Raw genomic sequence first — 21,220 nt, 5'->3', positions numbered from 1 at the left:
TATCTTGTCCCCCCCACCAACTAATGCAATTTGATTGATGTGCTGAATCCTGCCAAACCCACCAAGCCTCATTCACACAGTGCCCCCCTCCCCCCATTATTCGGATTCGCTCAGTGACGGTAGCTCCGGATGTAGCTCAGGATTTACTTTGATTTTCCCGTGGACCCTGAGGTGGATTTAACACGATAACATTTTTAAAAATTAATCCGGGTATGACAGCGACGGTTGTAAACAAAAATGTAATATATCCGGAAAGCGCTTGGGGGGGGGGGGGGGGGGGATTAGAGTATTGAGATATTTTTTCAGCAATCTTGCAAACAACAATAACGTATCTTTTTGACATCTGTGACTCAGCTTGGTTTCCCAAGCTTCGCAAAATATTAAAAAGAATTGTATAAAAGCCTTAGATGTCATCTATAATTTGACAACAGACATACAAAAAAATTAACTGGAGCAGAATGTACCATCAGAAAAGGACATTTATATGACAACATAGATAAAAGCTTTTAATAAAGCAGGGATATGAACATGGATACAGTTTGATAAATGTATAAACAGTAAAAATGAATATTTTAAATATTGGGAGGCATCTTCAGAATTATAATGCTGAAGCTTATTTTAAAGACACACAGGCCAGGCTACACGCAGGAAGCTCTAAGTAGCGTTTCTGTGAAATCTCTGTACAAACGTAATAGGTGAATGCGTCTCTCTGAAAGTGTTGTGATTGTAAATCAATTCACACCTCATAATTAAAGCTTTCCCGAATGTCTTTGACTTCCATTGACAGGCGTCTTCGATGGTGACGCACTGGCAAGTAGTCAGTCATTCAAAAAACATGCTCGTTCGACACAGGTGCACCCCAGAAGCCAAATGGGAACATCTCGTACCCATAAAATTCCCTTTCTTGAAAGTTCAGGGGAAAGGTTTATGGAAAATTTTATGCAGTTCAATACTTACTACATATTCTCTCCCCTGTCCGATCATCAGGCCAGTTGGCTTATTTTAAACACAGCAATTCAATTAGTAAAGCTGAATAGGTCTCATCATTCACTGCTATGAGATCATTCCTTTGCTCAGACTAAAGGTTCTGTCATGCATGTTTTTATGAAGAAAAGTTGGTATGTCACCCAGCCCACCCCCCCAACTCATGCTGTGTGCTACATTATGCCAATATATAAACTGCAATTCCAGTAACATATTTACTTTACCCTATGTGCAACGTGCATTTAACAGTTTAACAGGCATCCGTGCAGCTGCCGGTGTCACTCGCAGAGCTGAGCTGAGGCTGTACAGTGATAGGAGGGAACAGATGGCTGCTGCGCCGAATGAAACGGCAAACATGGTGACGGTCGGGGGACCAGGAGCCGCGATTCCAATATGCCGAGGTCTCGGGTTTAATTTGCCTTATAATAGCTTTTGACATTTTGTAAATTGCGGCACAACAAGGACCGCAAAGCCAACACACATTTATCTCTGCAAAACAATATGTTCCTCATCTTGCTAGGAAAGAAAATCCAGTTACACGGGCTTCACACATATATCACCCAGAAATACAAATGCACACAGATGCTTTTTTAGCTAAAATGCAATTTATAGAATGGTACGTCAATGAGACAGTCACATGTAAACCCAAAAGGTCACATGGCACTGTTGCGATCTTTGATGTGCAAACGAGTAATTTTTTCATAACTTATAACAGATCACTGTTAGGGGAAAGCTTTTCTGTTTTTGTTTTGGAAATCTGTGAGCATCACATGCAAAATTCAGACAAGGTTGGATGCGACCAAATGGATTTTCACTTCCCTGAGGACCCTATGAAATTTAATTAGGATATATTTAATTACCAATGTATTCATCCACTCGAACGCAGGAATCGTGATGTCAGAGAACAGTTTGCCCCCTCCAGGTCTTCTATGCAGCTTGGAAAATGGAAAAAGTGCAAATGTGGAACCACAGTTGGGGAAAACTTCCCTCCCCACCCACAATTGAATCACTAGCGTGGGCCAGAGTTAGTGAGTTTGCTAGGTGAGATGGAAAACAGAGGCAAATGAAACAGAAAAACAATATTAGAACTGTAAAGTTCAACTTCTGAAAATCACAAAGTCAACTTGAGTTCCACTGGCCTTTAAAAACACCCACAGCATATTGAGTCCATGAGGCGGTTTTCCAAAGGCCTCCCAGTTAAGTACATTTCCGCTCTTTTACCACCCGTGGTTCAATCTGACCTTTCTGCAGTGCCTGGAAGAACATCCAGGCGATACCCTGCCTGATGCCTGCACCTTCCAGCTGTCACCTCCGGACTCACTGCTCCAGGGGCCTCTGGAGGTGCGTCACTATGTGATAAATGGTCTGTGTGTGGTATGCATTTTGAAGCGTACTCTAGGCCTAGGTACTAAAATGCATAGCTTTGAGTTAGGAGGTTTATAACAGCAGATAGATGGGTCTAAATTAGTATCTCAACAGGCTCAGTTAGCTGGTTTACAGACCTGAACAGGGTTCCAGAGCACTAAGAAACAGTGTTTCACCATCATGTCCACTTTGAAGGCTCTATAATAAATGACCCAATGGAAAATAGGTACCAAGATTCCATTATTACGCCAAGGATTCCTTAATAGTATTAACATACACCAAAGGAAAAGACTTACCAAGATACAATTATTACACCAAGAGGAAGTCTTACCTAGGTACAGTACCATTCCATTACCATGCACCAAGGAAAAGAGTCACCAAGACACCATTTTTCCATTGACATTCACAAAGGGAAAGAGTTACCAGGGTTCAATTTTTCCATTACTATACACCAAAGGGAAAGATTTAAGATACTACTATTATGCCAAAGGAAAGAGTTACCGACATTCCATTATTAAGCCAAGAGAAAGAGTTACCAAGATTCCATTATTACGCCAAGGGAAAGAGTTACCGAGATAACATTATTACGCCAAGGGAAAGAGTTACCGAGATAACATTATTACGCCAAGGGAAAGAGTTACCGAGATTCCATTATTACGCCAAGGGAAAGAGTTACCGAGATTCCATTATTACGCCAAGGGAAAGAGTTACCGAGATAACATTATTACGCCAAGGGAAAGAGTTACCGAGATTCCATTATTACGCCAAGGGAAAGAGTTACCGAGATAACATTTTTACGCCAAGGGAAAGAGTTACCGAGATAACATTATTACGCCAAGGGAAAGAGTTACCGAGATTCCATTATTACGCCAAGGGAAAGAGTTACCGAGATAACATTATTACGCCAAGGGAAAGAGTTACCGAGATTCCATTATTACGCCAAGGGAAAGAGTTACCGAGATAACATTTTTACGCCAAGGGAAAGAGTTACCGAGATAACATTATTACGCCAAGGGAAAGAGTTACCGAGATAACATTATTACGCCAAGGGAAAGAGTTACCGAGATTACATTATTACGCCAAGGGAAAGAGTTACCGAGATTTCATTATTATGCCAAGGGAAAGAGTTACCGAGATTCCAGTATTACGCCAAGGGAAAGAGTTACCGAGATTCCATTATTACACCAAGGGATAGAGTTACCGAGATTCCATTATTACGCCAAGGGAAAGAGTTACCGAGATTCCATTATTCCATTACCATACACCAATGGAAAGAGTTACGAAGATTCCATTATTGTACCAAAGGAAAGAGTTACCGAGATACCATTATTCCATTCTATCAAATAACCCGATGCGGCAGTACAGATAGCCCCGCCTCCTGACCGGATCCCTCAGCATGCACCATGATCCCTCAGGGAAGTTTCACTTGGCACCTCTGAGCCAGGATTCCGCTTAACTGTCAGGTGACCTTTAAAGAGGAAGATGTACCTCTTAGCTTCAGAGTCTCCCTCTTTAGGAATACACCGGATTTGATCACGCGAAAGGCCCAAGAAGGGAAATGAAAGTGAGGTTCATGCTTTACAGGGGGCTATAATTATTTTCTCCCATGGGGGTAGGGGCTGGGCGTGTCCTGGAAGGGTCTCCAAGTGCCAGCATGAATAAATCCCTCGCTGAGAGCCTCACCAAGCGGGGTTCTGTCGATTTCTGCTAGATCGATGGAAAATTTTCCCACCATGAATGCAGCTCAAAATGCGAGTGATTTCGCTCGGGATGCATGCCCAATTAGGATCTACAAAGGGATCGCTTGTGCTTGAAAGGCAGCCCAGGTCCTCTCACATCAAAGAAGTTTTCCTGTGGTCGAGGACCTCCACCTCAGTGGGCTTAATGTACTTATAAAAGCACATCATCCTGTTGCTGTATCACACCATTCAACATCCATTGCATCCATCTGCCAAAACATCTCATCCAGTATAGGTCTATCCTAGGGTTGGAGGCTGGAGACACCCTGGATGGGATGATCTTCAACATGTATATTCTAAGTGAAACACATTTCTGGACACTCTGAAGCAAATCGTTTCCATTTCTTTTTTGTTCACTTAGTTTCTCAGCATCTAAGTAGAATTAGGTAGGTAGCAAACTTTTGCAGGACTTATTGCAGATGAGAAAAAGCTATATGAGTTGGTTTTAAATAAAAATCTGTATTTGAAAATCACATGGATTTTATTTCATTTCTAGTCATTGATACTTGGAGAAATGTTGCTGATTCAAAGTGCCCGTCACTAACGGATACGGACATCAGACGGAATGGTGGACTCGACGCCGCCAAATAAAAGTTAAATTGCCAAACAGTCACTCTCTGTTGCCCTTGGTCTTGCCTGCTGACGGCCACCGACTTACGTCAGTTTCTGCCCCTATCTGCTATTGCCCCCATCTCCATCATCACCATTACTGTTTCTCTCTTTCCTATAGCCCGTCATCAACATTTTCTGAGTAGTGAGTAGAAAAATCTGCCAAATGAGTGTCCCCTCTTCCACAACGAAGTGACACAATTGGCCAATCGACAAAATTCAAGGATAATCGGGGTTAGCAAATCACATTCTTTAACACATTAAAGTTAACCGATGGCACTCAGTAAATGAGGTCTATTCAGTGTTTATAAAGAGGTGATTTTTAGTTTATTGGTACTACAAAACCTGAACGCAAAAACACTGTCAGAACCCTGACAGGAACCCTTGTGTTTCTTGTGTGTAAAAAGTGCCCAATGAGTAGTGTTTCTCAAACTGGGATCTGGGAGGTAGCAAAAACGTGGACAGTCTGCGGGTCCCCGACGACCGTATTGGGAAAGACTGGTCTAACGCTTTATTACTTAACCCCCCGGAGTCCGCAGGAGACGTGGAGACTGTGAATAGAAACATTCTTCACCTCTGCTCTAGAAGGCTTTATTAAAGGGGAGGTTCGGAATGAGAGGAGCATTATGGGTAATGTGGAATGAATCCCCGTTGAAGCCTTCAGCATGGGCCACTTCCACGCAGAGCCACGATGCTCCTGAAAATAGAATAGATAATTTAGTGGTGGGATCATGCAGGCTTTTCCAGGAGCCTTTGGCGCACTTTCGGGAACCACTATGCCTCTCTGATTGGCAGATATTTCTTTGATATTCTCCCTGGCAGACAGGGGGCGCTGGTTAACCCCAGAGGAGGCTACTGATATATAACAGATGTGTTAATAAATATTTCATGCAGTCTTAGATGAAAATGTGTGTGTGTGTGTGTGTGTGTGTGTGTATACTGTAAGCGTGTCCCATCTAGACTACCATACCCTGGATGGCCACAACCAGACCATGACAGGCTCTTTCAATAATCAGTGGGCTTGGTTTTTATTATATTGGCTCTGTACAAACTGGACAGGTAATGAATTCCTCAAAACTGCATTATTTCCAAAATAATATAAATCAAAATCTCAGACTTAGAGGTAAGTGTAGAGCATAAATCATCACATTCAATTGATTCTGAGCACAAATTTACAAATGTAGTTAATTTATGTTTGGGGAAGTGTTGAATTTCATTAGTGCTAGTCAACAGTTCTATACGCATGACTGAAATAAATGATTTAATTACGCTACTTTTCACAGGCAGGACTGATAACGCAAACAGAAAGGACATGTGTCATCACTGTAGTGCTTTCTGTGCTTAAACATATGCTTTACATATGTGTTTTCATGCCTGATTAACCCTGATGCGTGACTGAATTCCTTGGAAAGTGTGAGATCGATGGCATCTCTGATAGAGCGTGGCAAACAGAGACTACCCCCCCCCCCCCCCCCACGCCCAATCTATATAGAAACTCTGCGGTTTCGCATTATCCTAATTTAGGATTTAAAACTAGAACCATCCATCAATCTCGCCTTAAGCTCACCTGTCACTTTCCCATCCAGGAGTTCTTACATCCCCACTGGGAGGAAGGATTAACCCTCCTGAGATATGAAATAAAGAATAAAATTTCCTCACTGTCTTCCTCACTATGAAGGACTGGTACGGAAACACAGAACCTGAATCACAGAGGAGAGCAGGAGCCTGAGCTGATCTCAAGTCAGTTTCTAAGGGGTGTAAAAGGGCTTGGAAATGTCCTGTGTCATTTTTCAATTTCACACCCTTGAAGACTACGGATTTGCACGCAGATGTGCAGAAATATCCGGCTTCCTTTATACGCCTTTGTGGCTTTTATATGAAACAGGAAATGTGAGCATTCTGGCAGGCCCGACACGTTACACCTGACACCCCCGGAGAGGACACGGGGTCCTGCTGGGCGGCTGCCCAACCGCTTGCCCGCATGTTCGTTCACAGCCATGAATTATTTACATATTAGTTACGACTTAGCAGAACGCTGGGCCATGATGAGGGACAGTGGAACAGACGGTGGCATTTTTATCAAAGTAATTTTATAGAAACTTCACTTTACTATTATTTATTTGTACATTATAATAAAAAATAAAAAAAAATTACTTGCTGGCAGGGCGGCTCAGTCGGTGGGACTGTCACCTCACACTTCTGGGGTTATGCCTTTGATTCCTGCCCCCCCCGCCACAATTGAAAAAAAAGAATCTGCCGTTACCAATTGCACGCCAGCTGGGCACCTTCTGTGTGACCTGTTTTAATGACGACAGCCGCTTTTTGGCTGGTTTTGTTTCCTCTCCCCCATCCTCCCCCCACCGCTGTCGGCTGAATGTCATTGGCTGGCCAGTCTTGAACCGAATGCTGTCTTGGCTGTGGATGTGGGCGGGAATTGCCACTTCGTTAGACATGCCGGCGGAGGTCGGAGGTCATATGTTCACTCTTTATAAATCGTCTCTGGATCAACCTGGAAACCACACCAACCGGCCGACATTTTCTTAACTGCTATGCCACCTGCTGGCCAGTGAAACACACTCTGGGCTTCTCTGTCCTGCTCCGACACATAGCACATGCCAAACCTACAAAGCACATCTTACTCTCTCACGAGACATCCCAATGAAAGATGCTGCCTGTCACTAACGCAGAAATCACTTACCGCACCAAAATATTTATTTCTCTTCAACTCGCTTGCTCCACCTGGGCCTAATTTTTCATAAGGCACCCTTGGTGTCCAGATAAAAGCATTTTGCTTGTGTTTTTAGTAAAAAAAAAAGAAGAACGGGATTTCGATTCCAATCTCACAAATTCTAGCATAAACCCGATGCACGTGTCCATGAATTTTAATATACCTGTTCCCTGCTCGCCAGGGGATTTCCAGACCATGGCAAAGAGAGATTAAATTGCTCCTTCGCATGGTGAGTCTGCGTTGCGGTTTGGCAGGGACGACTGAAGGGGAAACTGAACACGACTAGCATCAAGGTGTCAGACGACAGTGAGGGAAAATCACATTTTAATATGGCAAAGACGGGAGTCGTCGGAGGCTAATTGCGTCGCAGCCGCGACTGTGGGCTCTGGGACAGACTATGTTTACTTCCCGTCGAATATCAGGATGGCGAAGGCGACCCCCCCCCAACTCCGTTATAAAATGAATTATACTTACAGTCAAAATGTCTGGACTTGGGTGCACATCCATCCCTGGTGTGATTGTGGGATATTGCAAGTGACAGCGAGAGGCGTGACTGGGGCTTGTATGATGTTTGCAAGCCAAATGCATCTCTCTTGGAGACACTGGTAATCACCCGTTTGATCGAAGCCCGGTCGCACGTCAATGCTGATCCCAGCTGAGGAACACGTTCACGTGGATTAGCATGCGCAACTTTACCGCATTTGTTAAACTGTCTTACAGCTTATTTGGAGGGGGGGATTTTTATTAGCAACAGAGACATGAATCAGAAGTAGACGAGAGGGCTGGACAGGGGACCATCTAAGCCGCCGGCGACTTGCCCATTCCCCCCAAGACAATGCTGCTGGTCCCCATTCCTCTCACTCTCTGCCCTGACCTTTACATTCTCCACGGAGATCATGATCTTTAAGCTGCACTTCGGAGACGTAATGAAACTTGCTGCAGTCATAGTCGTATTTACGGTAGTGAGCGTCTGATTACTGACTCATCCATTTTATTCTAATAAATATTAAATTGAGCATTTTTAAAATCCCCCAGCCTATGAGCGCACATTACCCTCCACAACTTCTTCTGAAAAGACCCTGCTAACCTGATTTAGACCCCAATGAAAATAATGAGGCTATCAGGGTTTTCCGGGCTTACTGCTGCATCGTCACGGAGACGCACCTGAGCAGATTAACCCGGCCCCTTTCAAAGGCTCCGCCTCCTGCCAGTTCAAAATCATTAAAAAAATTACCATGTCTGTTGACAGAGGTAAATCAAAGTATATCGGGTAACATTTACAGATTTAAGAGCCATCAGGGACATGTATAAACAGGCATATCTATTGGTAACATCGAAGCGTGAGTCCTCCAGAAAAAAAACTGCTATATTTTCGTGATGCAAAGACGCTGTTTTGCAGCGTACAAAATTAAGTTAAAATCATTTACTTGCGTGGATTTCCCTTTCGACACCAATCCCATGGTAGGACATTAATGGAGAGCGATCCATCTGGGAATTCGAGAAGCGAGTCAGCCCTACAATTACCCAAGACAATTAAAAATTTAAATTTCATTGCATGCTACCTGTGAGTAAATCTCTTAAATGTTGTCCCACAGTCCGCATCCTTCAAATTCAATGGCTTTGGCCAGTAAATGCACAGCACAGCCTCTCCTCCATTTGAGTTTTGGTGCTGTGCGATTTTTTTTTTTAGCCCGGCTTAGACAGGGGAGAAAATATTGCAGGACCAAAATATATAAAAGGGGCTGAGGATAAGGTGTATTTCCATGGCTGCCTGATCCAACTTGAACATTCGTACCATTGTGTCGCTTTAATTTAATATTTGCCAGGTTGTCTTAATGAGTCGTTGTCATGTTTAATATATTTTATGTCCTTCTGGCTCACTCTGCCTCAACTCTCCCTCCCCCAAACGCATAAGTGCGCACAAAGGATCTCTGCACTTACTGTTCCTGTGCTTATTTCCCAAACGCAGGGCTTTTTCTTGCCAGCAAAGCAGGCGGCGAGGTGCACGGTGCTCTGTTGGAGCCTGAGGCCGCAGCTAAGACAGACCAGCGGGTGGCGTAGGGATCGAGGAACTGAGGGAAGATTTCGTGGCTGAAAGCCCAGCAAAGAAACAAGCTTTCATACCTTCTAGCGAGGTGCTTCACACAGACATTTGAGGAACAGCTGATCTTGTACAATAATCATGAAACCACAAAATGGGAAAGAATGTTTTGAAAATCTTTAATTTCTGCATACAGCAAGGCTTGTAAACTCCAGCAGTGCAAAGGGGTTTTCTGGTATTTTGGTCAGTAGAATGTAATTTAGACTATGCTACTGTATTCATTTCACTCATCTGAACACCAGGATTACAAATTTTTTAATGATGATTATAACGTAAATAATAGCACAACCGTAACATAGTCACACACACAAGAATGATACGAACACAAAGACACACACATGCTAGTAACAGAGTTGGGTCATTCAGGTCCAGAGAGTAAAAGTCCAGACCGGGATTTTGTTTCTACCAACTAGTTGAGTACTCTGTGATTGTGACTCTTTATGCTCAGCTGGTTGGTTGAAATAAAATCCCGATCTGGACTTTCACTCTCTGGATCTGAATTACCCAACTCTGGTAACAGCCACACACAGCAGTGAAGCAAACACAGAGACACACACAATAGCAACACAGGCACACAAAAGCAATGCAAGCACAGAGACTCACACGATAGTAACAGTCACACACACAGCAGTTATATAAGCACAGACACACAGTAGTAACATGCACAGTCGTACACCTGGCAGTGATACAAGTACAGAGACACACATGATTGTAACACAGTTCCACACACAGCAGTGGTACGAGCACAGAGACAAAATAGTAACACAGTCACACACACAGGCGCAATGTAAGCATACAGCACACACGACAGTGATGCAGTCATAGAGAATAATGTGAGGGACACTGCAGGCTCATGCAGTGAATGAGGGTGTGAGGCTACAGTGCCACTCCCCCGGCCCCCCACCCCCAGAAGTCCCCAGCAGCCTGTCTAATTTCCCTCCTCCCTGTGGTGCCATGAGCGTACCCGTCTCTGTGTTATTTAATTCGATACTTAACGACGTTAGCAACTGCCTGACCTGCCTTCGCACGGCTACACCGATCCCGCGGCCTGTCCCGTCAAGTAATCGGAACACTGCGGAACCATCCCGCTGCCGGCCTGCTCATTAAGCCCGAGATCAAAGGCTCGCCGGCTAGACTGTTCCGGAAAACTCGGATTTCGAGGGCCCGCTGTGGCTGACCTGCCGCTGCCGTCGCAGTTTTGTGTTTCAAATGGCGGCCGGCAGAAAAGAATATAGAGATTAGCCCCAGCAAGCAAAAACACAAATGAAATTAATGTCTAATGTCTCTGTGCTGAGGAGGCAGGCAGCTCAGGCGCTAGCACCTTTAACCAGGGATCAAAAAGCCGTGTGCCAGCAGCCCCCCCCCCCATTCCAGCCTTTCATCCTGTGCCGTTTGTTTGTTTGCATCCAAGCCGACCGTTTGTTACCGCTCGGCAAAGGGCGGGAGGAGACACGGTCATGGGGCGGCGTCTCCATGGAAACCAGCGTCTTCTTCGTTATCTCAAGAGAGGGATTAGAGCGTGGTGGCGTGGCGGAGGCGGTGTGGCGTACGCGTGGCAAATTAACCCTGCGGAGGGCAAACAAACAGAAAAAAGGGTTTAAATACGCCAGGCGGGGTGTGTCTCTGTTGACGGGGGCTTTGTGGAGCCCCCCCACCCCACTCATCACGCAAACACCGCTTGCCACAGAGGAATGTTCCAGAAAAATGAGAGCTTCCATTTCTCATCCTAGCTTAATCCCTCTTTCCACACGCTTCCTGTTTGCGCCCGCTCTAATCCCTGTAATCTAATTGGCCGTGAGCCGTGGGGGTCACCCTGGCAACCACACTCACCGACCGGACGGCCCTGCTTCGTACCTGTAAGGCGGGCGATAAGCCGGTTACCGTAGTGACAGAGTGCTTTAGGCACTAGCTGTGTAACCCCAGGGTCGCCGATTTAAACCGCAGGAGGGATTTAATCCAAAAGCCCATTAATCCGTGAACAGGACGGTGTGGTGAGGAGCACTGTGGCCTCGCGCCTCCATGGTTGTTGGTTTGAGTCCCTTCCCAACTCTGTGCATGGAGTCTGCAGGTTCTCCCTCTCTTATGCAAAGGTGTGCGAGATGTGCCCTCTGATGGATCGGTATCTCCTCCAGGGTGTTTATTGTCTGTTTATTATCCTGTGCTGACTGAGACCCAGTATCGCAATAGTGGTTACGGCCTTCTTCCCTTCCAAGGCCCCCTCTGGGTAAGTTCTTTATGGTCCTTTTCCCTTCCAGGACCTTCCAAATGATAAGTGGTTACCAGACATGGCACCTTAGGGGTATTCATTGCAGGGAGGCAGATGGGGGGCATTCCGGCAGGGGGGCGGGGGTGCTGGCCAATGCTTGGCTGGTATCATGGTAATACCACGTATGTGTGTGTGTGTGTGTGTATGTGTATGTATGTGTGTGTATATATATACACACACACACACACACACATATGGGGTGCTGTTTGTAAAGGTACTAAACATTTTTGTGCTTTTGTACCACTTTTTCAACATTTAGTGCAATTTTATGACATTTAGCTAGAAGTCAGTGGTGCATCATCAGATTTTTTTTTGCTGTGTAGATTATTTTCAAAATTGTTTGCCATACGAAAATATAAATCGTATGTGTAAATATAAATGTTAAATGTAAATCTTAAATGTTGACATATCTAAATGTTAAATGTAAAACTCAAATGTGCTCCTCAAGACCACAGGAAGAACTAAAAACTATAGGCTGGAAAGTAAGACACTCACAAGGTAACTCCACGAAAAGCTCCGTAAAAGTAGAAATGTGTCTACTTTACGGTAAGATAAAGTGAGCTAACTGGTTAGTAGTTGCCTTAACTGAAAATAATAACGCCAGTCATCAGAGAAAAAAGGTACTAATGTACTACATCAAAACATTTACATTTCAATAATGTATGGCATGAAATATATAAACTTGTAACTATATAATTCAGCAAAACAAATAATAACACTTAACATACCGTTCAAGAGGGTCTAGTCTGTAGAGTGGAGATCCACAGGAAACACGTGATCTTTAAGGACGTAAAGTGAAGCTCCGGTTAGGGTTAGGGTTAAGGTTAGGGTTAAGGTTAAGGTCAGGGTCTATTCGGTGTAACACAGAGTTGAGGTCACGTGTTTCCTGTGGAGCTCCACTCTACAGGCGTCTGCAGCTGGACCCTTCTCCTTGATTTCCCTGCACTTCCTGTTGTGGCTGAGAGTGCACCTGACGTCAGTGGCTGAGTGTGCAGATGGTTGAGTGTGCAGATGGCTGAGCGTGCAGATGGCTGAGTGTGCAGATGGCTGAGTGTGCAGATGTCTGAGTGTGCAGATGGCTGAGAGTGCATCTGATGTCAGTGGCTAAGCGTGCAAATGGCTAAGAGTGCAACTAAGGTCAGTGGTTGGGCGTGCAGATGGGTGAGAGTGCACCTGATGTCAGTGGCTGAGCATGCAGATGGCTGAAAGTGCACCTGATGTCAGTGGCTGAGCGTGCAAATGGCCAAGAGCGCAACTAAGGTCAGTGGTTGGGCGTGCAGATCGGTGAGAGTGCACCTGATGTCAGTGGCTGAGCGTGCAGATAGCTGAGAGTGCATCTGATGTCAGTGGCTGAGCGTGCAAATGGCTAAGAGTGCATCTGATGTCAGTGGCTGAGCGTGCAAATGGCTAAGAGTGCAACTAAGGTCAGTGGTTGGGCGTGCAGATAGCTGAGAGTGCATCTGATGTCAGTGGCTGAGCGTGCAAATGGCTAAGAGTGCATCTGATGTCAGTGGCTGAGCGTGCAAATGGCTAAGAGTGCAACTAAGGTCAGTGGTTGGGCGTGCAGATGAGTGAGAGTGCACCTGATGTCAGTGGCTGAGCGTGCAGATAGCTGAGAGTGCATCTGATGTCAGTGGCTGAGCGTGCAAATGGCTAAGAGTGCAACTAAGGTCAGTGGTTGGGCGTGCAGATGGGTGAGAGTGCACCTGATGTCAGTGGCTGAGCATCCAGATGGCTGAGCGTGCAGACGGCTGAGTGTGCAGATGGCTGAGCGTGCAGATGGCTGAGCGTGCACGTGGCTGAGCGTGCACGTGGCTGAGCGGGCAGATGGCTGAGTGTGCACCTGACGTCAGTGACTGAGCGTGCAAATGGCTGAGCATGCACAAGGTTGAGCGTGCACGTGGCTGAGCGGGCAGATGGCTGAGTGTGCACCTGACGTCAGTGACTGAGCGTGCAAATGGCTGAGCGTGCACATGGCTGAGCGTGCACGTGGCTGAGCGTGCACATGGCTGAGCATGCACGTGGCTGACCGTGCACGTGGCTGTGAGCGCATGTGGCTAAGAGTGCACGTTCTGCAGCCAGACCCTTTTGACTTAGTTTGCTTTCGTCGTTACTACCCATTTCTATTCAGATGGGCGTGAAGAATTTGCATATGTTAAATTTAGAATCTACATTGAACATCTACATTAAACATTTATATTTACAATTACATTTAAGTTTTATATTTAACATTTAGATATGTTAACATTTAAGATTTACATTTAACATTTACAATTAAAATTTATATATATATATATATATATATATATATACATACCATTTATATTTACATATGATAAACAATTTTGAACATAATCTACACAGCAAAAAAATCAGATAATGTTGAAAAAGTGGCAAGTACAAAAATGTGTAGTACCTTTACAAACGGCACCCCACACACACACACACACAGACACACACACACACACATATATATATATATATATATAGGGCAAGCTTGCAGTTATAAAACGTCTGGCCAGTTAATTTTGCCATGGAGCGACAGATTTCTGGGACATTATGCACCATTCGCGAGTGTCAGGGAGCTGCTGTAAATTTGTGGGAGACTCCTGGAACTTCCAGGACACTTGGGATGTCTGGGTTCCAGTTCTTTTCCCTTCCGAGACCTTGCACTGGATAAGCGGTTACAGTCCTTATTCCAGCCAGGACCCCGGGCTTGATAAGCGGTTATGGTACTTTTTCCCTTGCAGAACCTTGCACTGGATAAGCAGTCATGGTCATACAGTTTCTGATAGATATGAGAATATAAAGCAGACTTGTCGGTGCAGAAGCCCCCCTCTTCTCAGGGCCGGAGGGGACGTGCTTAGCGTGAGCAAAGCGAGATTAATGCCTCTCAGCAGTCACATGATTGCAGAGGTCACACAGAGGTTAAAAGGATCTGAGAGGGACTGAAAGCCGGTAGAAGCATTGCATTGTGGGTAACGTGTGACCACTTACCCCAATGAAAAAGGCGTGCCCTTCACAGGTATGTAGACAGACATGGAATAAATGGGTTATTTTACACTTTGCATAATACATTTGTCAAACTGGTTGTGTTTGTGCTACTTGGCGATGTCATTAATTATGTCACTGGGGGCCTCGTGGGATATCGGAGCCTGTCCCTTGAGCTGCTTGCATATCGAGTGTGTCTCTCCAGAAGCTGGCCTCAGCGCTCCCGGAAATACATGGGCTTCAAGGGAACCGAAGAGGAGAGGTTGCCAGGACCCACATATGACAAATCAAGCCTCCTTTTCAGAATTTTCAAAAAGGCAAGGGTATGTTTTGTTCTCTGTAAAGTATCAATGTTCAGTGACATGTTCTGACCTTTGACCTCTTGCAGTTGCAGCAGTCTTTCAAAGGCGTCTGAGTGGATTAACCAGTGCAGGACTTGTGGGCAGGGCTGGGCATGTTTGCTGGTACCTTTGAAATGCATCACTATAAATAGGCCACCTAGTGGCAAGAAAAGGCATGACGAGATGCCAGCGTACGTGTCAGGTGATTAAGCAAACCGTAATACATGCGAGCCGTCCGTTTGGATGTCGTGACTGCGTATCCTACCACACGAGGTTCTGTGTGAGTCCAGCCAGAGTGACACGGACACTCCCAGTGACTGCAAGCCAGCGAAGAAAGAAGAATCAGCAGCATTCACTGCGTCAGCCAGAGAGACAGGCCCGCTAAGTGAAAGAAATGCAGCAAAGGCTGCTCAGTCTGGCGCATTAAGATGTATGTGACATTTAGCTCACTCTCAAAATAACAGTGATTTGACTTCATTGACGTGTGGCTCCATGAAAGGCGGGACTGCCATTTCCGGACAGCCAATCAGGTGACAGCCATTATTCTGATTGATCTGTTTGTATATATTAGCGTTTACTGGTTTGTTACACCCTTATGCTGCTATGGAGAGGATCATAACTCAGGATAAGCAGCTAGAAGATGGATAGATGGATGGATGGATGGATGGATGGATGGATGGGTGGTTCTACCCAGTAACCCAGACCAGAGGGGTAAGCCTGCAAAGTGGCCTGCTTCTTTGTGTAGTGTGTGGCATGTAGCACTGACACAGCCTCAGTGAGCGTAGGGCAGAAGGCCGGGATGCCAGTAAATTAATTTAGGTTATTAATTATTTATTTCTGAGGTCACACTGTGTCATCCTCTGCTTTAGAAGCTCAGGAAACTGCGTCGTACCTCTGCTGTTCCTCAAAGCTCGTGGTTCTCGTGAGATGGGAACAACAGCCACGAGGAAGGCAGTCTGAGCGTCCTGCAGCAGTGCTTCCGTTCACCCCTGCATTCCTTCACCGCCGTCCGCAGGCGACACTTTCATTTCCAGACCAAGCAGGAGGCCTCAAAGCTGCGGGTTCGAGTCCCAGAGGCGGATTATCAGACTGCCAGGAGCAGAAATCCACCCTTCAATCCGGAGCAGGGCATCTGCGGACCGGCCTTCTGGAAACTTACAGTAATACTGTGGCGACCTCGATGGCATACAAATGGGACCGGGGGGTTAAACCCGGGGTGCCTGTGTTGTGTATGTGGTGGGGGGGTTCTCTTTCATTCTCAGTGGAAAACTGTCATAAGGGCTAACATGGTGGGGGGTGACAATGTGCTGTTATGTCAATTGCCTACTTCCCGTAAGCCTACAGTACAAGCATGGGGGCGTGAGGCTGATGGGACCCCAGGACTACCTGCTCTCGCATTAAAAAGAAAAATCCCGGGGGCAGGTAATTTTAAAAATAAACTTCGGGTGATTCAGAAATGGCTGTTTCTTTTTATCCACAGTACGCAATTATCTGCAGACTCTTGAAATCGGAATCGGCCATTAACACCCAAACAACAACGTGTGTCTCATTTGTAAGGGCACTTCTCCAGTGTTTGGTGGTCCTGCAGCCTCTCCCAAGATGGGGAGGGGTGGGGTTGTAGGGTACCCCAGATGGGATGCCCACTAGAGGTCGACTCACCTAAGTAGACATTTTTCAGGAGGGCTTTCACACGATTAGACAGCAGGAACAGCACTGGGTCCAGGGGGATGCCAATTCCTAAGATTTTCTCCTCTCAATAAATTAACGTCGTGACTTGTATATGTGGAGGACCCTATGTGAATTTCATCACCAAATCACAGAATAGAAAATAGTATCAAAATACCACATACCGCAATATAACGACTGATATAATGGCTGCACCTTAATTGGCTGTTTTAGTCCACGGTTGTTATTGTTTTGCCATGAATACCAAACAGACGTCGACTCCAGCCCCTCCCGACAATAAAAATCTATTTCCTAGACACAAATGCCAAGCAGTTGCTTCCTCGTGGTATAAAAGACTCCACATTTGTCCTTCTGGAAAACAAATTATTTGTTGTGTTTCCAGGCTGAGTCCAAGTCTGCCAAAGAGTGGCATCTCCAAAACCTTCTATTTTTCCCTCCTGTCTTCAGTTTGCCTTCCAATAATATTTTTTTTTTTCCAAGAGTCTCGTCAACACCTGCGAAACCCACGACGGGCTTCCCGACACCCTTCTGCAAACGTATAATTGATTAGCCGAACGCGCCGGAAAGTGTTTGCGTGCCGGTGTGGAGATTTTAATTAAAAACAAGCAAACAAACAAACCGCTGACGGCTTGCGTGCATGATGGAGGACGGCCCTGGTTTAGCGACGTTTATTCCCGGGACAGGGCCTGACTCATCTCCTCTCCGAGCGAGATGCCGGCGTGGTTTTGGATCACGATGCATGATCATGTTCTCTGCAAACGCAATCTACCTTTCCTGAACAGCAGTCTTCCTGTGCAGCTTCTAATGAAAACTTAACATTACTTTTGCATTTTACATAGTAGTGTTTCCCCCAGAGAGCATGAATCACTATTGATTTGAGTGTTTGTGTGGGTTGGGGTCCATTTTGATGGCAGGAAGACCTACTGCTGTTCTTTATACTAAATAAAGATTTAAATACAACGTGTGGTGCTAAATTGCCGCGTTAATGCTAGAAACGGAGACCATTCCCTTGCGCTGTGTAACATAACTTACACACTGACAGATAGAAGCATGCTATTTCCACAGGATGATATTTCAGCATTACCCTTGTGGGAGACGCCCTGCCTTTGATGCCACTCTGTCAGATTTCATGTCTCAATTAAATTCTTTTTCTGTTTTCTTTTTGTGATTCCAAGCTTGGGGTAACCCATGAGGAATGTGAGGTCGTACATTTCGGGGGACAGAAGTCGCAGAGAATAGAATGTGTCACCGACAGACGACCCAGACTGAGTCGAGCTTGAGCACCAAGATATATCCAGGTTTGAATAAACACATTATTGCACATAATCCTCTTTCTGGAAGAAAGGAACAGCACATCATTATGTGACAGTATTCATCTTCCCATTAAGCAGCATAAACTAATTAAAATTAACATTTTTTTTTTAAAATCATTTCAAGGCAAAACCATCAGAGTGATTAATTTTCGATTGTTTTCCCCAAATCTGTTTAAACTTCTAAACTCATTAGGATAAACATATTCCATACTGGGTAACTGACACATACAAAAGAGAGTCTCGAATAATTACATTATTGTTAAATGTGCATATTAATCATACAATTTTAAACTTTTTGAATGAACAGACTTCTCTGTGGACCGACACATACAAAACAGGACTCAGACGTGCAACAGTTTAGTTACAGATTCTGGTCTATAATCAGTTAGATATGCTGACCACATCACTTGACCTGTTATGTCACAGTGTCTCAGCCTTCAGTACTCCAGTTCATTCAAGGAAAATGTTTGATTGAGGCTAGTTATCTGGGTAGTAAGTGTCTACTCAGAAAAAACACAATTGAACATCAGAATATACGCAAGTTAAGAGTACCAGGATAAAAGCTGGCAAGAATTTCTCCTTTCCTACAAGTTGTTCTTTTTTGATGGCCAGATGAACATCACTTCAGTTCCCAAACCTCTCCTCAGGGGCACCCCAGACATTCCATGTATATGTTAATGTTCACCACCAACTCATTTAATTAGCTAAACTAGTTAAATAACTTGGAAAACTAAATAAATTAAATAACTTCCAAACAGCCTTCTGCCAGCCCATGATTTAACATGCCAGAAAGTGTTTCTGTGTCGGCATTTAGATGTTAATTTACTCAGACAAGGCTGTATAGTGGTTGTGTAGTGGTTGTGTAGAGTCGATAACACTTAGACGTATTTGATGGTTGCTGTAAATCCTAGGGTGACTTTAGGAGAAGTTTTAAAATGGCTCAGCTAACAGACTTTGACAGACATAATATCAGTTACACAGCAACAAGAAAATCATTTGAACATCACTGTCATTGTCTACCCTAAGACTTTTGCACAGTACTGTACATAACAGCTTAACAGCTGCATGCCCATTGAAACAATCCATCCTAGGATCTGAGCCAACAACCTCCAGTTCCTTGATGTGTGAGGAAACTCTTCTGCTCACCATCCCCAAGAAAGCACGCAGAAGGGACCGGCATCAACAGACTACCACCCCGTAGTGACCCGGGATGCGGCCCGTTCGGATGATACCGTGAGAGAAAAGGTAATGCGGCTGGATACTGTGGGCAGAGCAGGTGTGGGACGCGTGCTTTTTTGCGATGATGCCGCGTTAATGGCCGAGAGCGGGGGCGGCTCTGGCAGGCCAGGCAGCTGTAAATCGGGGCCCCTCTTGTGGTTTCGTAGAGCCATTATTCAAATGGGCTGATAATGAGATCTTCATATTGGTGCGGCTCCTCCTTGTCCCTTCACCGTCGCCGATGCGGCCCCTCCGGTCTCAGGTGACTAATTGTTGTCGTGAAGCACTTAAGCGAACGAGCATTCATTAGCGGCCCACTTATCAAACCAATTGAGGGCTTTTTTTCCTGAGGTTTAATCTTTCATCAAAACAAAAGCGGACGCAATATTGCCGGCGGGCACTGGATGAGGAGGAGGCGGAGGCGCGCTCCCACTCGCGGACGGCTCGCTCAGCGTATCGGTGCTCTCCCGTCCCCCAGGCCGCCGCTGCTCCTCTCTGACTCCAGCGGCCCATGGGGAGTTCAGGGCTTCCAGCTGGAGAGGATTATTATTCAGCCAGGTAGTTGGGGTCTTAACGATGGCTGGGAAAAGCCTCGGTCCAGGAGCCAAGTCGAGACATTTCACCATTTACACTAATTGCTACGAATCTGTGGGCTACGTATTATTCTTAATGTCATGTTATTCAATAAGAACTGGCGCCACAAACAATATATTCCTTTAAATGGCTCAGATGTATAATTTTACAAAATTCCTGAAGCCCAGAACGGATAAAGCTGATGGTTTAAGAACGATCTATTCACGGGAAACTTTTCAAGCGACAGCATCGCCCCTACAGTCAATAAGAGGGACTGATTAGTGCACGCCGTCAGGGTGACTCAGATCCTGAGAGCACGTGCCACGCTGATGTCATCGGGAAGTTCTGTAGGCTCCATCAGATGGTCAGCCTCACAGATGTTGCTATAACCCGCATTCAGTCCAGGGCAGCTAGCACAGGGTGTTTAGAGTGAGAGTTTGTTCAATTGATTTCTGACATGGGTAACGAGCTCGGGGTCCAAAACGCGTTTGATTATATCCCAGTGGTGGTCGTCACCACAGCCAGGGCTGTGAAACACAGAAATTTCAGGAGAGGAAAATCCAGAGTCCCTCACCGCATGGTCGCTCCGCAGGTGGTGATGTGGCCTCACACCTCCAGGGTTGTGGGGGTGTTCATTTCATATCTGTGTAGGTTTCCTCTGAGAAGACCCTTTCCCCACACTTTTGGGGGTGTCTTGAGAATTGCCAACTGTGTGTGTGTGTCTGTACAGTATGTGTGTGTGTGTCTCTGTATGTGTGTGTGTGTGCGTGTGTGTGTGTGTGTAAGTGTGTGTGCGTGTTCCACTTCGGACTGGATTTCTGTTTAAGGCATCCGGTCCCTTGTGCCCTGTGCAGCCCACAGCAGACCCACTGGATAAGTCATTAAGGAAAGCACATGGATAATCTAAAGGGCGTTTCCATAGAGACCATTCACTCTGATATAGGGAAAGGAGACTTCAATCTCAAAGTGACACAAACAGTTAACGATCAAAACGGTGCATTCCCTCATTTTCCTCTAGGGGGCACTCTGGGTCACACTTCTGGAGGGGCATATAAACACTACAGCTCACGTTTTAAAGCCACTCAGGTCCCGCTTATTGAGATAAACAAGCTTATTTACACCAAAAGAAACCAAAATACAGCCAGGCCATCAAGTCCCCCCACGTTTCCCTTGATTAACTAGCTGTGGCGTCTGAATCAATATGAAAATTCTAAGCAATCATGCTTGCAATTAAAAATAAATTGGCAGAGGGAAGACAATGGCAGAGGTGCGAACTACTCCCTCCCTTTTTTTGTAGGGGGTGGGG

The sequence above is a fragment of the Brienomyrus brachyistius genome, chromosome 4 (assembly GCF_023856365.1).
Source record: "Brienomyrus brachyistius isolate T26 chromosome 4, BBRACH_0.4, whole genome shotgun sequence".
Lineage (NCBI taxonomy): Eukaryota > Metazoa > Chordata > Actinopteri > Osteoglossiformes > Mormyridae > Brienomyrus > Brienomyrus brachyistius.
Note: the sequence above shows the minus strand (reverse complement) of the source record.